The following is a 6,222-nucleotide window of genomic DNA, read 5'->3' as shown; positions in this document are numbered from 1 at the left end:
GCCCACTGACGTAAAGTTGGGGCGGCCCCAGCTGCAGTCGCCAGAGGGTCGGGGGCACAGAGCCCATGCTCCCCCCGAACAGAATTGTCCCAACCCCATCAACAGTGCTCTCACCACCATTATCAGACTGGGAAAGAGAACCTCTGAGGACCCCTGTACTTCTACAAGTACAGGGACAACACCCCAGAGGTGCAATGCAAGAAAACCTCTGTGGTGTAAGACCCACAAGTCCACGGGGACTGCAGGTCAAGGCCTGAGCGTGGCCGCGCCAGGAAAACACAAACTGACAAAAAAACAACAGGGACACCCTGTATGTGTATAGGCAGCAACCGTCAGTTCTCCTGGGGGCTGGGCCAGGCCTGAGAAAGGAAAGCAAACCAAAGAAAATCAAAGTGGCCAACTTGGGGGTTGAGGAGCCTCCCCTCTCCCGAGCATTTGTAGCACAGACTAAGCTATGGGGCAGCAACCATCTGCAGAGGCCATCACGCTCTCTTGGGAATCAGAGGAATGAAGCAAGGTCTTTGAACGTCAAAAAGTTCATAATCTGATGGGAAAGTCAGGTAAGTATGGACAGAGCTGCAGGGACCAGAGGAGAGGGAATCCTGTAAGACATCCTGAGGGAGGTGTGGGGGGTGGCTAATGAGCAGGTGTGGAGGAAGTGTTGCCGCAGGAAGACACTGGAGAGCAGGTTTAATGTGTTTCTCAAGGCCTGTTCCAGCTGATCTGTTGGCAAGACGGTGTCTGGCACCTAAGAGGTACTTATTAAATAATTTATTAAATAATTTATTAAATGAAGTTCATTGGAAGGGAGGGCGGGAAGGTCAAGAAGGAATGTGCAGACCTCTGGGAGATAACCCTGGAGATTCTGGATTCTGCTTGGCTGCCTAAGAAGAAAGGGAGGATTCTGACTTGCCTAATTCCTGTTGGATTTTTAATAATGAAATTAATAATACACTTAGGTGAGCATTTTTGGAAAAAAGAGACCTTAATAAAAGAACAAATTCACCCCACATTTGCAGGTTTTCTTTCCTTCCAATGTCTTTTCTATAACTAGGTAACACATTGAATCTTTTCATATATTTGAATTTTGTATCTGGCTTTCCCCCCTCATCAAATCTTCAGTAGCCTCTGTTGTAATTGTTATAATAATCATTCATTTTAATGCCTGCCTAATATTCTGTCTGGCAATTAAGGCCATCCTCTCATTTAACTAGTCCTCTGATATTGAACACCTGAGTTACCCTCCGGCTTTCAGTCTGATTGTGAGGATTAAACAGGCCTTCAGTGCAGCACAGCTGCGAAGGTGTTAGCCATGACCGCGGAGTGCTAGATGGGTGTCTTGAACCCCGAGGCTTCCTTACGAGTTTGTCTTTGGAAATCACTCCTCATGGGCATATCACCAGTCCAACTCCTGCAATCAGAAAAATTCAAAGGTATTTCCCAAAGGTTGAAGCTGACTTCAACTTCCTGAGTAGCTTTCAGAAGGGTGAGACCCACTTAGCAGCAGCCATTTCGGTTTCAGTTGTTTTTAGTGCAAATGGAGCTTCACTTTCATATGTAAATTACATGTGGTACCCAAAGCCCAGAATGAGCAGCGCAAAGTCCTCCTTTGACTGGGGTGCTCATTCCCTTTAAAGACACTGATTTATTCCTGATCATTTACCATCTTAACATGGAGCCCCTAAGGTTGCCAGTGTGAGCAAATAAAAAAACAGGCCAGTTAAATCTGAACCTGTGAAAATACATGTAAGGGCAGGACAGGCCCCTGACCAGGTTTTCTGTTCCAGCAGACTAGACAAAGGAGGAGAGACTCCTGGAGCCCTCAGTGGCTCTTGCAGGCTTTTATTGGGATTTACGAAGTACACAGCTGGCAGGCCCCCCAGCCCCCAGCAAATCTTCACTCTATCTCGGCTCTCTGGCCTTCTCTCGTGGCCTTGTTCTCTGCTGCTCTCGTGGTTCTCTCTCTTATCTGCTTCTCTCTTATCTGCTTCTGCTGGCGTCCCCGTGACGCCGCCCTTAAAACCCAGTCTCAGCCCAGGTGAATCCCATCTCCCTAGGCCCACACCCTGCTCCAGGTGCCGCCATCAGGCATGCATTCGGGACCGCAGGGTTTCATCATCTATCCTAATGGCGGGAGGGCAGGAAAGCCTGATACTTTTACCTTACCCTACAATACACAAGGAATAAATTTTTTAGTATAAGTATATACCAAATAGGCTGTGGGATATACTTACATGTTTAAAAAGTATTTGTTATTAAGGGATTAAGGGCGATTCTGATTTCACTGGGTCTGCCTCATTTTATCCAGCTCCATCCAAAATCTTTGAAGTCACCTCATTGTGGATGTGATCTTTATCTGCCACTTGGGGTTCGTCCCGCCTCTTCTCTTGGGATTGGGACTGTTGGTATTGATTGGATGCCAAGGATACAATCTCCGAAGCCCTATAAGGAAAGCTGGGCATGGTGCAGAGGAACTGAATTTGTTTGTTTTGCTTGTTTACATTAGTGGGTGAAGGTTTGTTTTCTTTTGAGAGAGCCAAAAATATGCATACAGCCCTGGCCCAGAAGGGTCAACAGAATAGGTCAGAGGAGCTTTTTCCAGGTCTTGGAGGAGAGTCCCTCAAGGAGTCCCAAGACCCAGTGGGAAGAGAAAGGAAAAGCATTTGAGCCTTAAGAGGCATGCAGTGGGGGCCTCCCCTGGTGGCGCAGCGGTTGAGCGCTGGGTTGCGAAGCCTGCGGCCTCTGCAGTGCCGGTTCGATCCCCGGCTGCTCCCCGGCCACCGGAGGAGGGTCCCACATGGCGCGCAGACCTCTCCTGCCGCCCGCTGCTCCCCTCAGCTGTGTACTTTGGTCCTTCTGCCTGCTCTGCTCCCCGCTCTGGCTCTGGTGAATTCTCTCACCCTCCCGTGCTTCTGACTGTACCCAGTGCTTGTATAAATAAATAAATAATAAATCTTTTTAAAATAATAAATAATTAAAAAAAAAAGACATCAGAGACCGTATCCCCAACATGTTGGTGTGGAAGAACCATAAAAGCCGGTTGGATGCTCCATGGACACTTCCCTAACTGACCTCTGCTCAACCAGAGATCTCCTCTCCACCAGGGCAGCCCAACTTCCAGAAAATTCTCCTGTCTTTTGTGCCCAACTGTTAACTCTCGCTGGGTAAACTCACACCTTTTTAAGACTGAGTCACACTGAGGAGCCCTTCTCTTCTGACCCCTCAAGTGACCTCGTCCTGGACCCTGTCTGTCTCTGGGCAGAGGGTCAAGAAACTGTCAGACCTCTCTCCTCAATTCTGGGTCTAGCCACCTGCCACCACAAACGCAAACAAAGAGGCCTTTGGTGCAGCAAAGGAGGAAAAAAAATCCAAACATTTATTTTAACCAACAAGGGAGAGCAGGGAGAACTAACGCAGGAGAGGGCAAGGAAGAGAAGACCCGTTATCCACGGATGGAGCCATGTGGAGTCGCAGCAGAGCCGGGCTGCTGAGGGGCACAGCTCTGAGGACAGAGGACAAGCCCCAGTGCCTGGCTGCCTTTTAAAGCCTCACAAGATGGCTGCTCAGCCCCACCCCTTCCCAGCAGCCCCTCCTCAGGGTGGCAGAGTTGGGGTTCAGCTCCTCTTCTGCACTAGAGGTGGATGTGATTCTGAATACATTTTCATGGGGTGTTCCAGGGATGGAAACCCAGGTGGTTCTGGACACCAGCCCTTCACTGTGTGCCCACAGCGAGTCAGGCGCCGTTCTAGACACAGGGGATGCATGGCCGAAGAAACAAAGGCCCTGACACCTGCAGCTCACATTCTAGTCAGGGGAACAGGCAATCCTTGAGCAAAGAATGTGGGCTACGGTGTCAGGGAACAGTGGGGGCAGAGAATGAAAAGAGGACCCAGCCATGGTTCTCTCCCTAGATGGTAGCGCCGCCTAGTGGCATCTTGGAAATCACCAGGGCCTTCTTCTGGCTCTCACACTGTTTGGGGGTACCCCAGACCTTTAGAGGGACGGTAGCAGGGACAGCAGACACTGAGCTACACACAGCATGTGAGGGGATGTGGAGCTGAAGACTGACCACCTTCGTGCAACCCTAAAGTGTCCCAACAGATATCCATGGAGGGGGAAGATCTTGGTATGGCCTGAGCTTGGGACCCGACTTGGCTTTCAACTTTGTCACAAAGTGTTTTGTTTTGTTTTGTTTTTTTAATAGAGGCATGCTTTACTTATTTATTTATTTGTTTGTTTTGTTTATACATGCACTGGGTACAGTGAGAAGCGCGGGAGGGTGAGAGAATCCACCAGAGCCAGAGCGGGGAGCAGAGCAGGCAGAAGGACCGAAGGACACTGCTGAGAGGAGCAGCGGGCGGCAGGAGAGGTCTGCGCGCCATGTGGGACCCTCCTCCGGTGGCCAGGGAGCAGCCGGGGATTGAACCGGGGCCACAGAGGCTGTGGGCAGCTTCGCAACCCAGCGCTCAACCGCTGCGCCACCGGGGAGGCCCATGTCACAAAGTGTTTTGTACACAGATTATCACTCACTGCATGTTCAGGAATTCAAGAGCTGTATCGAGAGAGAAGGTCATACTTTGTCTCCTCTGTCTTGTTTGGGTTCCAGTGAAAGTTGTTCCTTGTTTTAGGAAATCACCTCCCTGTGGAATTTGAGTCACACACAGCATCTTTGTCATCGTCACATTATAACAACTCTGGGTATAAATGCAGGAAGCTGCCAGAACATCTCTATGTCAAAACCCACATTAAATTCTTCAACGCTAATTTCCTCTTGTTTCGCCTTTAAATGATAGTACATCCTATTGATTTTTTTTTTTAAACGAATGTGCCTAGGTAGGTTTTATTACAATTTGTTTCATGCTTATAAATGGAATGTTATAAAAGAGGAGTATTTAATTTGCCAGGTCGTGGGCCTGAGACTCCGGGAATCAAAAGAGGCAGCTCAGATTGGACATACCAGAGGGCACAGGCCCTTCCGGAGGGAGGGCGCAAAGAAGGAAGGAGCTGTGAGTGGGTCTGGAGAAGAGGTTCCAGGCAGAAGGAGCAGTGTGGAAAGATCCCCAGGTGGTAGGAGAGAGCGGGCCCCACGCAGAGGCGTTGTCAGCCACGGCGAAGGGTGTGGACTCTGCCTCTGCCCCATGGTCAACTCCGAGGAGCAGGAAAGAACCAGCAGGCCAGGTGTGTCCAGGTCAGGAGCAAGTGGGAGAGACAGCCTCACTGTGGGTGCCCCCAGGGAGAGGGGTGATCCTGCCACAGCAGTGACTTGGGTGAAGGGAGGTGCTGAGAAAGGGCTGGATTTATAGGTTATTTTGAAGGTAAAACCCACAGGCTTAGCTGATGGAAGTGTGATGGCAACCATTTGCCACCCGACCCACGGCGTGAGGGCTGGTCTCCCAGAAGAGACAGGCAGAGGGAGATGCTGGCTCTCCCCCGGGACCTTCGGGTCCCCACTTGGGGACTTGAGAAAGATTTTACATTCAGAAAACACAACAGACCTCAAAAAACATAAAGGACAGACGGTTGCAGGCCATCCCCAATATGAAATGAGGTGGCCTGACTGAGGGGCCTCCCCCGCGCTTAAAAGGGCCTCCACCGCAGGGACACACAAAGGGCAATAAAGGGTTTATTACAGAAAGAACGAAGACATGAATGACTCAGGGAGAAAGAGAGGGAGACAAATTGGTGACTGCATCCTACCAGTTCTGCTGATCTGAAACCCCAATAGCATGCTGAGAGCCAGCGAAAAACAAGGGACCCCCTCAAGGCCCACATGCCTGGTTATACCCCAAGCCTGGCTGCTTAGCTCCACCCTCAGCTCCCAGCATCCTCCCTGCGGAGGTGATGACATTATGGGGTTTGTTGTCCTTGGTGTCTTGGATCTCCGTGGTCTGGGGTGGGGGTGGGGGCCATAAAACCCATTTGTGGAGTTTGTTCAGGACGTCCTTTCCCCCAGCAGAACCGAATTTAAAAAAAAAAAAAAAAGGTATTCGTGTATTTTTAAGTTGGGAGGTAAGTAGGTTTGGGGGCTTGTTTTGCTGTGAGGCTTGATGACTTACACGTGTGTGTTTGTATTTTCTTTTGTTCATTGTCACATAATGACACTTTTCTGGCCTGGGGACTCTATTTCCTGACAAAGCCAGTGCGCGCTGAGCACGGGCAGCCGGAGAGACCAACCCGTGAGGGGGCGTGAGAGTCACGGCCTCCAGAAGGTGGGTGATGCAA

Source organism: Talpa europaea (assembly GCF_964194135.1).
Source record: "Talpa europaea genome assembly, chromosome: 8".
NCBI lineage: Eukaryota > Metazoa > Chordata > Mammalia > Eulipotyphla > Talpidae > Talpa > Talpa europaea.
The sequence above is the reverse complement of the archived record's forward strand: the minus strand, read 5'-3'. Positions refer to the sequence as shown.